The sequence below is a fragment of the Rattus rattus genome, chromosome 6 (genome assembly GCF_011064425.1).
Source record: "Rattus rattus isolate New Zealand chromosome 6, Rrattus_CSIRO_v1, whole genome shotgun sequence".
NCBI classification, from domain to species: Eukaryota; Metazoa; Chordata; class Mammalia; order Rodentia; family Muridae; genus Rattus; species Rattus rattus.
In genome coordinates this window covers 76,478,501-76,495,455 of record NC_046159.1, presented here as the reverse complement: position 1 = coordinate 76,495,455, position 16,955 = coordinate 76,478,501, and the positions used below count along the sequence as shown (strand labels likewise).

At 43.0% G+C, this 16,955-nt stretch overlaps 1 protein-coding gene and 1 pseudogene across 2 annotated transcripts in view; one reads left to right on the top strand and one right to left on the bottom strand.

The window, feature by feature from the left end:
• Positions 1-16,955, bottom strand: part of Gng12 (G protein subunit gamma 12) — a 98,341-nt gene that overhangs the window by 62,860 nt on the left and 18,526 nt on the right. Inside the window, exon 1 of one of the 2 annotated variants that reach the window (XM_032906377.1) lies at positions 7,080-7,151. The exons of the other annotated variant lie outside the window; for it this stretch is intronic. The gene's annotated coding sequence lies outside the window, so the exon portion shown is untranslated. Of the gene's footprint in view, positions 1-7,079; positions 7,152-16,955 lie in introns of those variants that run through there. 2 annotated transcript variants of the gene reach the window in all.
• Positions 6,163-6,586, top strand: LOC116904353 (annotated as a pseudogene).

Below are 16,955 nucleotides of genomic sequence, written 5' to 3'. Positions count from 1 at the left end.
CTACCAATCAGTGTTTAGAGCAATAGTCTCAGTGGCCTGTCACCTTACCACCTCATGTGTGCATCAAGGACCAACAGGCAACGGACTTCACACTGTCCTTTCAGCCTGACTTGGGCTCCACTTTTGCCAACAACCTTCTTCCACTGATACCTGCCCTTCCTCCTGCAAGGCTGTCTGGCCCTGGCCCTCGACAACTATAACGGTGATAGTCATTACTGCTGCTGCTTCAGCTTCTTTGCAGGTTGGTTTGGTTATCTTATCTAGAGAGACTTGTGTATCCCTGTCAGTTTCCCAGCTTTGGTTTCTGAAGCCCCTTAAACTTCCTGTCACTTTAATCTTATGGAGTCACTGTAGAACCTACACATATGCATGAACATAGTATGTGATCAGAGAATTAGTATTAGTAATTAAGATTCAAATAAAAGAATCAGAGTTTGCTTCATTGAAAACTACCATACCTATACATTTATTGTATTCAAGAAATTGTGACACTGTGGAAAGACACAAATGAGTTAGTTGTCTGTTCTGACACGGGACATTCAGGATAATCATTCTCCTGAAAGCAGCACTGCCCCCAAGCTCTGTAAATAAGCTTAAAAAAACACTGATTTTCTGAGTTGGATTTTGATGGAATTGCATTTTGGTTAACGTTGTTGTACTAACTGGGTGAACTTCCCAGGAAAAGTCAACACAGTACAGTCCTTTGTATTCTCCTAACTGTGGTACACAGAGAGATACAAAGGTAAGCAGCTAGAAGAGGAGTTAGCCTTCCCTAGAGAGTACTGCAAATTTTTAAGTGTGTGTGTGTGTGTGTTTGGTGGTGGAGTATAAACGTCACTTAGTCCCTTCAACAATTCTCTAAGATTTGTTTCTATCCAATCTGACAGATAAGGCTTGGCTCAGAGACAAGCAGCATGCCCAGGATCACAGTTATCTGCCCATTCTTGTTGGAATAGGTGTGGCTTTGTTGTAGGAAGTGTATCTCAGTTACTTCCTGCTGCCTGTGGATTGTGATACAGAATTCTCAGCTCCTTTCCCCAGCACCATGTCTGCCTGCATGCCACCACCAGGCTTCCCACCATGACAATAATGGACTGAACTTTAAGCCAGACTCAATTAAATGTTTTCCTTTATAAGAGTTGCCATGGTCATGGTATTTCCTAACAGAAATAAAACCCTAACTAAGTCAATGCGGATCTGGAATAGACTGGGAAACCAGCAAACCATAAGATTTTAGCAGTGTCTTCCAATGTTGGGGCTTTGATCCTACCCCCTGTGCATGGAAAGATGAAGATGGGGCCTACCAGAACAATCAGATGTAAGGAGAACAAGAGCGCTTCCAGAATGGTGGCTGGAAGGTGCTGGTCCCAGCAGGATATCTGTGACAGATCTGAGGTTCTTGGAGTTGTTAGTCATGCAGAAATATGCAGCTCAGATAATGCACATAAAGTATTTAGCAGAACCTGACATTAGGTAAATGGCAGCTATGACTGTGAAAACCTTATACATAAAGCTGGAAAACTCAATGTATAATTTAAGGCAAAATGCTCAGCCACTGACATCACTGTCTGTTCCACAAGCAGCCATGTTTATAATGGACACTAAACTTCGATAGGTGAGCCAAGAACAGAGGCTAATGCCAGACACTAAACTAGCCAAATTGAAAACAGCCACAGTTGAGTCAAACAATGGTTTATCAGCAGGCTCCAGTGAGAGACTGAAGGAACATAAGATCCCTCATGCACATGGTTTTGTAAATTACAGAAGTCTGCAGATCACTGCTGCTCAACCACTGCATCCAGAAACCAAGTACTCTATGGCTCCTCGGGATGCAACAGAAGTCCTCAACCCAGGAGCTTCCCACCAAACCCAAAGTAAGGCCACTCACTCTCCTCCCTGCCGTATGCTCACTGTTGGTGGCCTGGTCACAACAGAGCCAAGGCTACATCTAATTTTCAACCTTCCAAGTTTAACTGACTCCAAATTATGAAATTTCTAAATCAGACCACTGTGGTACTTAGAGATTTTGTCTGCCTGCTATCTTTATCCCCACCCTTCCTGCTGTGAAAACTCTTTTTTTCCCCCAGCATAGGCACCCATCTCTGGTATTAGTGGACTTGCCTTCTGTCATAGGACATATGAACAGCGTATAGTCAAAGAGATGCTGCTTGCTGTCGACTGCCCACTTGTGATCATGCTGAGTCCAACAGGCTATCCAAACCAGGCCAGTGAAAATACTTCTTTGGTACTACTTTTGGAATTATGGCTGAAGAGTTACTTTCGTTAAGATACAAGCTGCAAGAGTGGTAAAACCATTCTGGAAATCAGTCTGGAGGTTCCTCAGAAAATTGGACATTGAACTACCTGAGAATCTAGCTATACCTCTCTTGGGCATATACCCAAAAAGATGCCCCAACATATAAAAAGACACATGCTCCACTATGTTCATAGCAGCCTTATTTATGCCCTTCAACAGAGGAATGGATACAGAAAATGTGGTACATCTACACAATGGAATATTACTCAGCTATCAAAAACAATGCCTTTATGAAATTGTGAGGGCAAATGGTTTGGAACTGGAAAATATCATCCTGAGTGAGCTAACCCAATCACAGAAAAACACACATGGTATGCACTCATTGATAAGTGGCTATAGCCCAAATGCTTGAATTACCCTAGATGCATAGAACACATGAAACTCAAGACGGATGATCAAAATGTGAATGCTTCACTTTCTTTAAAGGGGGGAACAAGAATACCCTTGGCAGGGAATAGAGAAGCAAAGATTAAAACAGAGACAGAAGGAACACCCATTCAGAGCCTGCCCCACATGTGGCCCATACATATACAGCCACCCAATTAGACAAGATGGATGAAGCAAAGAAGTGCAGGCTGACAGGAGCCGGATGTAGATCTCTCTGAGACACAGCCAGAATACAGCAAATACAGAGGCGAATGCCAGCAAACCACTGAACTGAGAACAGGACCCCGTTGAAGGAATCAGAGAAAGAACTGGAAGAGCTTGAAGGGGCTCGAGACCCCTTATGAACAACAATTCCAAGCAACTAGAACTTCCAGGGACTAAGCCACTACCGAAAGACTATACATGGACTGACCCTGGACTCTGACCTCATAGGTAGCAATGAATATCCTAGTAAGAGCACCAGTGGAAGGGGAAGGCCTTGGTCCTGCTAAGACTGAACCCCCAGTGAACGTGATTGTTGGGGGGAGGGCAGCAATGGGGGGAGGATGGGGAGGGGAACACCCATATAGAAGGGGAGGGGGAGGGGTTAGGGGGGTGTTGGCCTGAAACCGGGAAAGGGAATAACATTCTGAAATGTAAATAAGAAATACTGAAATTAATTAAAAAAAAAAAAAAAAGATACAAGCTGCAAGAATGGCGGCTGACAGTCATGGTTACAGATGCCACCGTGGTGTGGCTAAAGGAGTGTGGTGCATAGATGGGCGTGACACTGATGGAACTAAGGTGAGAGGAGAACAGGACAGAGAATATAAATGGCTGGATGAAGGCCTCTGAGTCCCTCGACACAACCATGCAGGACAAACACGTCAGCCACATAAGTCAGTTACTGAGTATACGTTGTTCTGTTGATGATGAGCAAAATAACTGCAATCAATAAACCTCATTTAAGAGAAAACAAAGTCACAGAGGGAAGTTCCTTTCATGAATAGTCCAGTCCCTATAGAATTCTGGAAGCCTTTCTAGAAACAATCTTAACTGAATTAAAATCACTTCTCTGAATGAAATTCGCATAGTAAGTCTAGCCACCAGTGATTGATAACTTTAACACCAGACCTTTTCCAGGGACAGGTAGATCTAGATATTCTGAAGAACATAAAAGAACCCCCCCCCCTTACACACAAATCACCAATGGGGGAAATATAGATGGTACACATGAGAGCATGAGGTGATGTGACACCTGTAATCCTGGCACTCGGGAGGCTGAGGCAGGAGGATTTTTTTAATTTCAGGTCAGCCAGGGCTAAACAGTGAGACTGACACTATCCCAGGAAAAAGCTTGCTCTGTCAATGGATGGGGAGTGTTCCAGGAAATCTGTACGTAGGCAGACAGCATGGTGCTTGCAGAGAACATCCCCTAATTACCACTGACGCTGTTCTATTGAATCTCCAATTCTACCACTTCCACTCAACTTCCCAGTCACTGCCTGTTCCTCTCCCACTACTATGTAGGAACTTCCCCTCTTCAAACTACTGAATAGTCACAGATGCAGAGCAACTGATGTCCTTCAGTCCTACTTACAGTGTATACAGCCCTTTTACACACAACCTTTTTGTTTTCTTTGTTTCTGGAAAGTTTTAAGTATCATCCCCTCTTTCCAGACAAGAAAACTGCAGCTCAGAAAGGTAGTTTTTTAAAGGAGCTGTGCTTAAACCCAAGCTTTCCCTAAGTTTCTTGTTCTTGGATTACCAAGCTGTGGCAAACCACACAGGTTGCCAGCTGTGAAGCATCACTTGATCCTGAGGTCTTCCCCAAGCCTGATGAATGAAAGCAACAGGGACCTGTGGTGCCTCCTGCGACTCTGATGAGCTGGGGTGGTGCAAATGGGCCCAGGGCTGTGCTACTTTCTGCTTAAGCAAGTATCTGTTAGACTTTGTGCCTATGCTGTTGGGCCACAGGGAAGGCACGTGGAAATTTATGCTTTCAAAGAGCCAACAAAGCCCTCCCACCCCCACCCCCAAAAAGAGTAGAGTAAGCACGGTGAAAAAAGTGGACATGCTTGGCTTGTAAGGAGGCTGGAGCAGGTGAGATCACAGATGGCTGAAACAAGGCAGGACTGGGCCTTAAAACAAAGACAAAAACAAGGCTCTTCGGATGGAGGGGAGAAAGCAGAATGAAATAAGATACGTTGTTATGTGATGGTGAACAGATTAACCTTACTGTCACCTCCACCCCTCCAAAAAAAAAAAAAAAAAAAAAAAAAAAATAGGGGTGAGGGAAATGGCTCAGTAGGTAAACACTGGCTGTGCAAGCTTGATGACCCGTATTCAATCCTCAGTCCCCATGTCAGACACCAGCATGGTGGCATGTGCTTGTAGTCCCAACACTGGAGATGCAGGCAGTCAGACCTCTGGGCTTGCTGGCCATCGAGGCTAGCCTAATTGGCCAACTACAGGTCTGGCGAGGAGAGCGGGGGTGGGGGGGCACGAACATGGGAGAAGGGCACAGGACCAAAGCAAAAGACAGGGTCAGTGGCTCCTGAGGAATGACGGTCACGGCTTACCTCTGGCTCAGACACAAATACCACACACAAGAATAAAGAGAATGGAAAGAAGTGAGCAAGAGAAGATAATGCACTTAGGGAGGAACAGGAGAGAAGTCAGAGAGCCTTGGCTGGTGTGATGCGGAGTGGAGAAGGTGGGAGTGGTTTGTGAGCAGAGCAGGGGACATGCTCAAGGACAGTTAATGTGACACCAAAGAGGAGAGACTCTATCCATGAGCAGGCATTATAAACACTTCAGCCAACAGCCACATGACAAACAAAACAAAGCCTCATTCACCTGGATGTTATTCATGAATGATCTCAGCTCAAACCAGAAATCACATAACTGAGCTGAGGCCAAAACAACCCCCCTCCCCCACACACACAGCATTTGAAAATAAACAACTGCTATTTGAGGAGTAAATTTGGGGTGGCTTATTATAGAGCAAAAGCTAAACACCACAGCCAGTCCACAGCTGCAAGACCAGGAAGTGATACCATATTAATCCTCAGATGCTTTTCATTTGGGAAAAAAAACAAGGCAAGTGATTTCTACCACTGAGGTACTGACAGTACAGCAGTCGGTCACACTGAGGTTAGAGGAGAGAGAATACAAAGCACTAATTATGGCCTGGGGCTGAAGAGGTGGCTCAGAGGGTAGAGCATTGGCTGCTCTTCAGAGGATCTGAGGATCGGGCTCAGTCACCAACACTCAGATGGTGACTCACAACCGTCTCCTCTGGCCTCTGCATCGATGTGCATACACCTCCACACATGCATGCACACAATGAAGAATTGTAAAAAAGCAACATTAAAGTGAGTATAGCCTCAGTCAGAATTCCACTTCCCATCTGACACTGGCACCTTTGCTAAAGGTCATGAAGCAACTCTACTCCAGGACAGTTTTTAGGAGTCAGGATGGTTGAAGACATCAAGACTAAAACCAAGAACTACAACACCATCCCCCCCACCCCACCTTGACAGCTGCCTCCCAAACCAGAACCAGACTAGGAACTGTTGGCAGAACTACTTGGACTTCCACTGTGAGAAAGCAAAGTGCAAAGGGGAGATATCTCTATGTGTGAGTGGTACCAGCGTGTGTATAAGTCCCTCTGCCCTGTATCATGAGCCACTGGACCCCATGAGAATGGAGTTACCACTGGTTGTGGGCCACCATTTTGTTGTTGGAATCAAACCTGGATCCTCTGCAAAAACAAGTGTTCTTAACCACTGAGCCATCTTACCAGCTACCTTGGTCTCAGACTGGAATGACTGCATTGCAGAAGGCACATTTCCTGGGAAGATCCAACTAGGCTCTGCCCACTTCTCCTCTGTTCTTTGACCTACCCTGGGACCCTGAATCATAATGCAATTACTAATAAAAACTCACTGGAAAAGTTTCAAAGAAAAATGTGTGGTAGCTGGGCACCCATTTTCCCTACAACATACTTCAAGGCAAAGTTTGAATTCTTCAGCCAAGCAAGACTTTGGTGTTTTGAATACTGTATGAAACAAGAAGAATATCAATATGGACCTGGAAAGTGTTTCATTATACAGAGGTTTTAGTTTAATAGCTTCTGGCATGTATCACGAATCCACTCCTTCCTCAATTCTTTGCAAAAAAACCCCCAAAACAAAAGCAAACCAAAACCAAACCAAATCAAAACCTCACCATTTTTTAAGGCATGGAAAATTCATAAATCGTTCATAGAAAAAATATGCAAATAAATATTCAGTAATTTTTTAGGGAGGTGTTTGACTAAAAATGTGACTAGCCTTTTAAAAGCAACCGCACATAGCCACTTTGTTTGAATAATGAATGAAGAAGACCTTACCAGCAAGGCTTTGTGTGGGCCAGTGCCTCCAGGTTTTAAATGGTGGGATGAATCTGAAAGAGAATTAAACACATTCCAGGAGTGAATGACATGTGGAAAGGATCTGCTTTCATCCCAAGTGACTATGTAATGCTCTCGACTATTTATTCTTTTAGTTACAGATTAACAAAGTTTGTTCCTGGCTCCTGCTAGAGTAGAGAGTGAATTTTTCCCTACATACTTCAACTTCCTGATTCAGAAGGCATTCTGCATCTGCCTCAGAGAGGCTGGATGGCTGAGGCCAGCATAACTATAAATGGTAGTGTTTTCATCCAAACTCTCCAAGTGAGCAAAGCCTCCTCGGTTGTCACTCTCGCTCTGGTCCCACAACCGCCTTCTGCTAGGATTAAGCCTAACTTGAAGGATAGTAGGAGGGATGTGCCAGGCTTTCTAATGCAGTCACCTGAGCATGTAAATAACAAAATTTTGCTTTATTGTTAATGACGAGCCCCGAAAGAAATATAATACAAGCTATATCAAAAAATAAAAAGTGAACCCAAAGACTATACATGGACTGACCCTGGGCTACAACTGCACAGGTAGCAATGAATAGCCTAGTAAGAGCACCAGTGGAAGGGGAAGCCCTTGGTCCTGCCAAGACTGAACCCCAAGAAAACAGATTGTTGGGGGAGGTGGTAATGGGGGGGAGGATGGGGAGGAACACCCATATAGAAGGGAGGGGAGGTTTAGGGGATGGTGGCCCCTGAAACCAGGAAAGGAATAACAATTGAAATGTAAATAAGAAACACCCAATTTAATAAAGATGGAGGGAAAAAAAAAAGTGGATGAAAGCCTTCACAAGAGATTTGAATGGTTAAAAATACTATTGCAACATGAAGTCCACATAGGACCTAAAGATATTTTACATTTCTTCATTTAAATAAACCTTGTGTATTTATTGAGGTTTATAGCATGATATTATGAGATAATTGTACACATAGAGAAATGGTCTCCACAGCAGCACTGATTAGCCCCATATCTCTCTTATTTTCTTTGTAAGAAGAAAAGCTCAAATCCTCCCTACGCATTACTTACCTTAGACCGTGTTTGCAGCTTCTATTTCCTCACCTAACATCTGCTTCTTCGTGCCCTTTGACCTGCAGCTGTCCAATTCTTCCCCTGCTTGACTGTCGAAACTAAACTGTCAAGATCCTATACCTCTCAGCCTAGCCTAGCCACAACAGCCACAATAAGAGGCCATGACAGCCAATAGGTTGCACATAGAACAGAATAAATTGAGAAAAATATTCTCAGTGTGTGTGTGTGTGTGTGTGTGTGTGTGTGTGTGTGTGTGTGTGTGTGTGTGTGTGTGTGTCTGGGGAGAGAGAGAGAGAGAGAGAGAGAGAGAGAGAGAGAGAGAGAGAGAGAGAGAGAATGCATATCAATGTATGGCGTATGCATGCACATGCATGTACATAGGTATGAGGTACACCTATGCAAACATGTGTTGATATCAGAGGAGATGTGATATGTCTTCCTCTTTTGCTCTCCATCCTACTTTTATTTTCTGTTTATGAGTGTTTTGGCTGCATCTATATGTGTACCGCGGCATCCTCGTCAGGAGCAGCAAATGCTCTTTAACCTCTGGGCCAGCGCTCCAGCTCTTCCTCCATATTTTTTGAGATAAGGTTTCTCACTAAATCTTAAGGTTACCCTTGCAGCTAAACTATCTTGCAAGTGAGCCCCTGGAACCTGCTTGCCTTTGCCCTACAACACTAGGGTAACAAATGTGCACCCTGCACTGAAGTTTTACATGGTGCTGGTAACCTGAACTCAGGGCTTCAAGCTTGGGCAGCAAAGACTTCGATCCACTGAGACATTTCCCCAGCTGCCAAAATGGAGATGCCAGTCACTATTTCCTTCTCGAAATAATCCATCACTACTTGTCTTAGCAGAAGTCAGTTTCAGCACTGTCCAGGTGCCTGCAGGATCTGCCCTTTTTCTTTTACTTCCACTAATCCTCAAGGCAGCTTTTTCTGGGAAGTGTGTAACGAGGCACGGTGAAGGCATGGAAACACGGTGAGACGGCAAGCCTGGCCTATGGCTTTCAGAGGGTGGCAGGGTCTGCCTCCAGAGTCCATGCTTGTAATACAACTACGCTCAATTAAATTGGAACATTTCCAAATAAGATGTTCCTTTCATTTTAACTATAAGATTAATTATTAAAATCAGTTTTCATGATAACATGGTTAGATAGGAACAGTAATGACAGATGAAGAGTTACTTTATGCTTAAACATTGAAAACAATTTGACTTGGGAACATGAAAACCAAAAACAGGCCTGGAGTCCAGTAGAGCGCAAGGAGTCTGGCATCCGCTTGAATGAGGAGGAAGGGGAGGAAGGGAGGATCGTGTGGGATCTACAGAGCACCTTGTACCTGTCAATGTCTCAGCAAAAGGCCCACTTTATCACTGTGGAGAAAGTCACAATATCTATGCATCTGTTCTAGCAGCAGAAGGGAGTTAAGGCAGAAAGAATAAAACAGAAAAGAATAAAAAAAAAATCACATCCTTTTACTTTATAAATGCAAGGGCAGAAATGAAGTGAAACTTAGACCTACAGGGGGAACTGGCCAGCCCAGCCTCGGCACCTCACAGCCTGCGGGCTGGGCGGCGGCACACTGTTGTTCAGAGTCACACCCAAACCTGCAAGAAGACTCACAGGACCTCCCATCTGTCTCATTCCCACCATTCCCCACAGGCATGCTACTTGGAGTCATCCAGACCTCCCTGTCAACCAGCCCATCGAGAACTGCGGTAATATTTTTTTCTCAGTTAACAAACACACAGCAGACAGCGGATACCGGATACAGTAAGAGCTGGTCTTTATGGAGCAAGCTCCTTTAATGCTGTCAGTAATTCAGTGAGTCACCCTTTATTGCCCCATTTAGCAGGTGGGTAGGTACACAGACATAGCTAAGTCAGTAGCCTAAGGTTACACGACTCGTAGGTAACAGTAGCAGATGGTGAAGTCAGACAGTCTGCTTCCGGAGCCTGTGCGTTAACAGCTACACTGAACAGCACCAACTTGGTCCACTGCCCTCCTCACCATCTTTACACCTACTGTCACCGAAGCTCTTAGGCTTTAGTGTGTGATGTGCTGGTCTGTCTGCAGACTTTTACAGAATCCTGGAAGGCTGAGAACCACCTCTATACCTCATCTCTGGGTCTCTAAGACCTAAGATGTTCAGCATACAGTGGGTGCTCAATAAAGACACAAATGGAAAAGTGGCACTCTGCAAGGACAGGACACAAGGCCTCATTAAAACACATCAGAGTAGAGTCTCTGGGTATATGTACTTCAACAAAGAAAGTGTTATCTTTGTCTTTTAAACCCAGCTATTAGCAAGTACCATTATTTCCTATTTCAATACAGGAGGGAACATAAACAACGAGTTTCACTGACTTAATCACATCTCCAAGATATTCATCACTTTGATTCTACCTTGCATACGGATCATGTGTACACGCATGTGTCTGCTTGTGTGTGATGGCCAAAGCACAACTTGGGGGTTGTTCCTTAGGGACCATCCACCTGTTTTTGAGACAGAGTCTCTTTCTGACCTAGAACTCCCCACGAAGGCCAGGCTGACAGCCAGTGAGGACCAGGAACTTGCCGTTACTCTCTGTGTAGCACTTGGATTACCGTGTGCTACTACAGCTACCTTTTACATACAGGTGTTTGGGGTGGTATTCAGCCCTTAAACTTGCAAAGCAATTAGTTTACTGACTAGCTACCTTCCTGGCCTCCACAAATGGGTCTTACATGGAAAGCATGCCTAAGTAGTAGCATACAATGGCTTTGGCCGGAGAAAAGAGACCCACGATGAGAATTCTCCTTGCTTGCCAGGAAATGGCCTACAGTTCTATGGCATCTTTTTAAACTCCTCCTGGATGACCACAGAGAGGAACTTTGTATAAGGACATGGTCCTTTAACAGTAGAAAAGGCAGTTTTAGGATCAGACATGCAAAGACCTCCTACAGGAATAGCTCTTTCTAACTTATCCCAAAGACTGCACCAGGACTGTGGCCCAGCACACACTCACATATAAATGCTGTTAGCTACAGTGTCCACTGAAGTACAGAGACATCGCCTACTACCTTCTCATGAACATGAGTATCAGTGGCATATGACATTCACAACCAAATTAAGCATCTGTATTTTGACTTCTGTTATCTCAAGTGTTTACTGAGAGATTTACAAAGCACTGGGAATGCAGCAGTGAATAAGGCAAGGCCTATACAAGGTAAGAGTGTGCAGAAACACTAAGAAGTCAATCTCAAGCAACGGTAGCTCTCTCATTGTTTTTACAGGTGCAGAGAATGTCATGACGACTGAGTTCACCTGCTTCTCCTCTGCAGCTATATGGAGGTATCTAGAAGAGGTGACAGTGGGCAGAAGGCGACCAATTCTGAGGCCACTTGACTGCTCAGGTGAGGAATGGTGGTCTAGAATGGTGATGGTAGGAACAGAAGTGAGCAGTCTCTGAAGGTGAAATGACCATGGCCAGCAAATGATATGGATGGGGGCCTCTATCCCAGGAACAGCATGTCCCACTTTAACCAAAGGGGTTTCAACTTCTGCCTCCACTCAAGATGGACTCCTTGTTGGCAGACTTGGCCTAAGCTGTCCATTGAGAGAAATCCCGAGAGAGCCCATTCTCAGTCTACAGACTAAAAGTCTCTTTTTAAAAAAGATTTATTTGTCTTATTTTATGTGTGAGTGTTTTGCCTGCATGCATGTATATGTACCACATGCATACAGAAAGAGGTTCCTAGAATTGAAGTTAGAGATAGTTGTGAACCATCGCATAGATGCCAGGAACAAGATTCTGGTCCTCTGCAAGAGCAGCCATTACTCTTAAACACTGTCCTACCTCTTCAGCTCCCTGTAGTAGCTGGTAGTCCATGTATTCAACCAATGCATGGTAAGTTGAGTAGTCTGACAATAACAGTAACACAGAAAAAATTTAATATACCCATCACTCTTCCATGTGTACAAATCAGAGGGCAAATTGCTAGAATCAGTATTCTTTTTCACCATGGGTTCCTGGGTTCAAATTCAGGTCATTAGGTCTGGCAACAAGGGTCTTAAGGGCTGAGTCATATCATGGGCCCACACGGGTTCTTGTTTTGTTATACTATGAACATACATTATATTATAGAATAAGGGATGGAGATACTCAGCAGTTAGGAGCACTTATTGCTCTTGGAGAAGATCCAAGTTTACTTCCCTGAACCCATAGGGTGGCTTAAAACTGCCTTTAGCAAGGAGACCTGATGCCCTCTTTTGGACTCCACATGCAATGTGGTACTCATAAATTCATATTGGCTCACACTTATTAGATAAGAAAATCTTTGAAAACTATTAGTGTGTTCCACTGTCCTAGCACTGGAATTTTTGGCAATTACTTTTGATGGATGTATGTGTTTCTACATGATGCTGACTTCAGTTTATGTCATCAGCAACACAACTGGGGAAGGACAGAGGAACGGGAAAGCTGGGTCCTTAATTAGTGAGCATAAGTTCTTAGACGATTATCTTTGAGTCTCTGTTTTCTCTAGTATAAAATGGAAACTAACAATACTGTTTGCTTATAGTTGTTAAAAGGATGGAAGCTATTAGCACAGTGCTACTCAGAAACACTCAGTAGGGGTTAGGGGAAGGCTCAGTGGTTAAGAGCGCTTGTTGCTCTTCCAGAGGTCCAGGGTTGGATTCCTAGTACCCTGGTTTATGACCCTCTACATCTCCAGTCCCAGGAGATCTGATACCCTCTTCTGACTACTGCAGACACTAGGCACACATGGTGTACAGATATACATACATGATAAGCACTCATACATATATACAATGAAAATTTTAAAAGAAAAAATTCCCTAAGTGACAGTCATTATTTTTAAAATATGTTAAGCCTTCACTATTGTGTGTGTACTCTGTATGCACTTAAAGTTGTTCATTTTGAGAGCCTTAATTTACTAAAGCATTACTATCATGATGGATTTTTTAAAGTGACTAATGGCTTACATCTTTATAAATATAAAACTTTTGATGTCTTTATGATTTAGCTTTTTAATTTTTTTACCTTGCATCTCTAGTTTCCTTGAATTCAAAGAATAGAATTGCTAGTTGGTTTATTTTTATTATCTTAAAGGTAATTTATGTAAAAGTATGCTAATTTATTAATTTCGGAGAGTTTCACACAATGCATTTTGATGGCAATCACCTCTCACTTCTCTCCCAACCTCTTTTTTTTTCTTTTTCTTTTTTTTTGGACTGGGACCCGAACCCAGGGCCTTGCGCTTACTAGGCAAGTGCTCTACCACTGAGCTAAATCCCCAACCCCTCTTCCAACCTCTTTAAGATCCACTTTCACCTTCCCTTTTCTTTCTTTTAATTGCTACTGAGTCAACTTTGTACGTCTATAGACTCATGGTATAGGGCCATCCAATGAAGTGTTTATCTACCAGGGGTTGACATACCATCAAAGAAACTGTCTCTCCCCTCCCAGAAGCTATCAATTTTATTAGTATCTCGTCAGTTAAGGGTGGGACTTATAAGCCCCTCTCCACTAGAGGAACTTTTATTAGCATACCACCAACAAAATAATGAACGTTTCACAAAGCACATTTTAGCATTTGTGTGTCTAATATACATATATTTCACACACACACACACACACACACACACACACACACACACACTCACACAAATATATTCCCAAAACTTTTGCAACTTTGTTATTGTTGTTTGTTTGTTTCTTTTTTGAGACAGAGTTTTGCTATTTAGGTGTTGTGGACCTAGAACTATATAAACCAAACTGGTCTTGACCTCAGACATCTCAGACTTCTACATCCCCAAGTGATGGGATTAAAGGTGCCACCACCCCGCTAGCAGTTTTTTTAAAATTCTGAGGTAGCTGTTCTCAGTTAAGACATGAAGTAAGTATGCAACAGCCATATTTGTTTAAGCCTCATCAACAATGAAGCTTCTTGGTGAAATGTTTGGTGAAACGTTTTTGCTTGCTTCTCAAAGTCCATTTCCATCCACTTAGAATGCTCTAGTCTATGGAAATGCTCCAAGGTCTAACAACTCCTCCCACAGAGTAGCATGGAAACTGAGGTACAGACTACAGGTGAAGTGGTAGGGTCCCTGAGTCCTTTAGGCAGCTATAGACCAGATCCGGGTCTCTCAGGAAAGAAATGTTGTGAGGTAAAATGAAGAGATGAATGTGTGCAACATTATACCCTCTAAGGTTCTGTATCACTCCAACACCCAACACCCACCCCCACCACACCCATATTAATATTCATGTCACTGTCATGTTCAGTTTTTGTGTGTGTGTGTGTGTGTATTTTCATAAAGTCTCACAGAACCAATCTGTAGCATTTCTACTGGAACCCTTTATATAAAGCATCAGGGAACCATCCCCTGCTCTGGAAGCTCTCAAAATGTTAGCAAATTCAGCTAGTCTACCAAAGTGATACTTACCCCTAACCTGGCTTTAAGAAGTTAATAATTTAAATACCTTAAATCTAATCTAGGCTTTGTTCTAGTTTACTTGTTTTGAGACAGGGTCTCATTATGTATCCCTGGCTAGCCTAGAGCTGGCAGTGACCTATTGTCTCGATCTCCCAAGTGCTGGAATTACAAGTGTTTACCATCGCAACTGGCTCTGCTTTTGTTTCTATTTTTGTTGTTGTTATTTTTTAACTTGGAATAAACATACATTTTCTCACAAGGGTTTCCTCATTCTTTGCTTAGTGAAATCACTCCACTCCCTGAAGCTCTACAACTTTTCCTTCCATCAATGTAATTCACAATACACTGAACTTAAACTGCAGGGGAAGGCTTTGAGAGTCCATTGTTTTTGTGGTTCTATTTCCCCACTGTCTAGCACTGTGTAGAATAATACTAATTCAGTGTTTCAAAAAGAGATAAAAGATTGTTCTACAGTTAAGTGACAAGCGTTCATGGGAAGAGCAGCACAGTGAAAGTTCCATTAACTCTATGTTCTTTGTTACATCGTAAACACACTCCTATCATGAGACAATTCTGAAGCATCCTTACCCCAAAGTCTGCATTAGCTAAACAATGCTATTGTACAGAGTGTCCCAAGATACACCTGGCACCAACCCGGGCTTTTCTGTAAATATATCTGTTGTACTTTTATTTGAAATTCACATCTAACCCGTTCTTCAAAAGTCATGTATGTGTGTGTGCATCTGCATATCCCATAAGGACATGGTTAGGATCTCACAGAAATGTGAAATATCTGTTTGCTAACCAGTAAAATTCACAGGAAGCAACTGACATTAATGGGCAAGAAAACAAAAGAATTTGGATCAACATATAAAAGGAAAACTATGACTCACAACTGATACAGTAGAGACTGTGTGTCATTTCATCTCAGCACTGTGTATGAGGCCACATCTTGTTCAATCTTTGTTATAAGAGAATGTATTTAGTTTATGTATATACAGATGGGCTTGGCGCCCACCCTGCATAACAGGCTCTCGGTTTCTACACCTGTCCCCACTGATATTTATGTCACTTTGGCAGGCTTGGCTGGCTTGTGTTTATTTTTTATAAAATCCCCAGTACCCTACAGGATGAACCAAGACTCAACAGAACTGAACAGCAGTCCTGGTGGAGTGGATAAGCCCTACCGAGAGAACTAATGTCATCATGTCCCAAGGAGAAGGGAGAGGGAACAGCAGGTACACTGTAGAGACAGAAGGTCTGTAACATGTTGGTTCATACTCCACCTAAGCATATCTGGTATCTATGTGCTTGGCACAAAGATGTTGGTAATATAAGACCAAACAGAAATATAAGCCTTCTCCTTGAGAAGTTTATAATAAATCGTAGGTACTCAATCAGGCCACTGTTACATGACAACAGTGCGGGCTTAAATGTAGCTGTAGTAAGGACACAGGACTTTGAATGCCTATTCCAGTCCCAAGTGCTCATGGGAGGCTTCCAGGAGGATGGTGTGATCAGGACTAATGAGAAGAGGAAAGGAATTCTTTGGTACTCCAGTGGTTGCAAAGAGCTTACTGTGAGGAGTTCAAGAAGGGAGAGATGCCTTATAAGAACTACTAGGTATTCAACCTAAGTTGCGTGAACTATAGTGCAGACCATGCAGCAATGCAGTAACCCGCAATCTTTAGCATCCTCACCCTGAAACCATGTCATAGACAATGGTTATCAGGGAAGCCTCTAAGAGCCAGGTACTCAACACAACTGCTTGGGTTGACCTAGACTCTGTAAGATGTCGAATATACTTAGGCTGAAGGTACAGGGCTGTAAACTAAAGCAGCAGACTATTCAAGAATATCCCTTTCCACACAACAGGTAGTGAGTAAAATGTAAAACAGGCTAAATGGCTTTCTAGCAGGAGATGCAGAAAGCTTCCAAGCCATTAAGTGCCAAAGGCCTGCTATAAAACCCTAGTTCAAATGCATCTACCCAGGAAGCTTAGCAAATGCTATCCAGTTCTAGTTCTCTGGTAGGAAGAATGTCAGAAGAATGAATGGGGATGTGAGCTTTAATAATTTGACAAAAAAAGCAATGCTGTCTAACACACTGTTAGAGCTTAATGAGAAAATGCTAAAAGTCCAACTATTTAAGAAAAAAAAAAAAAAGCATTTTTAAGAGAGATACCCCCCCCCCAAGGAAATAAAATATGTAGAGCTTAGCAGCATTTATCACTGATAATGTATGTTAAAATTCCTTTGCTTTCTAAAAATTCCAGTTTTATTGGCACACTCTAGGCTGTTAAGATTTCATGTTGAAAATAATCATTCTGTTCAGGTGGCTTAGTTCTCCTCTTTGG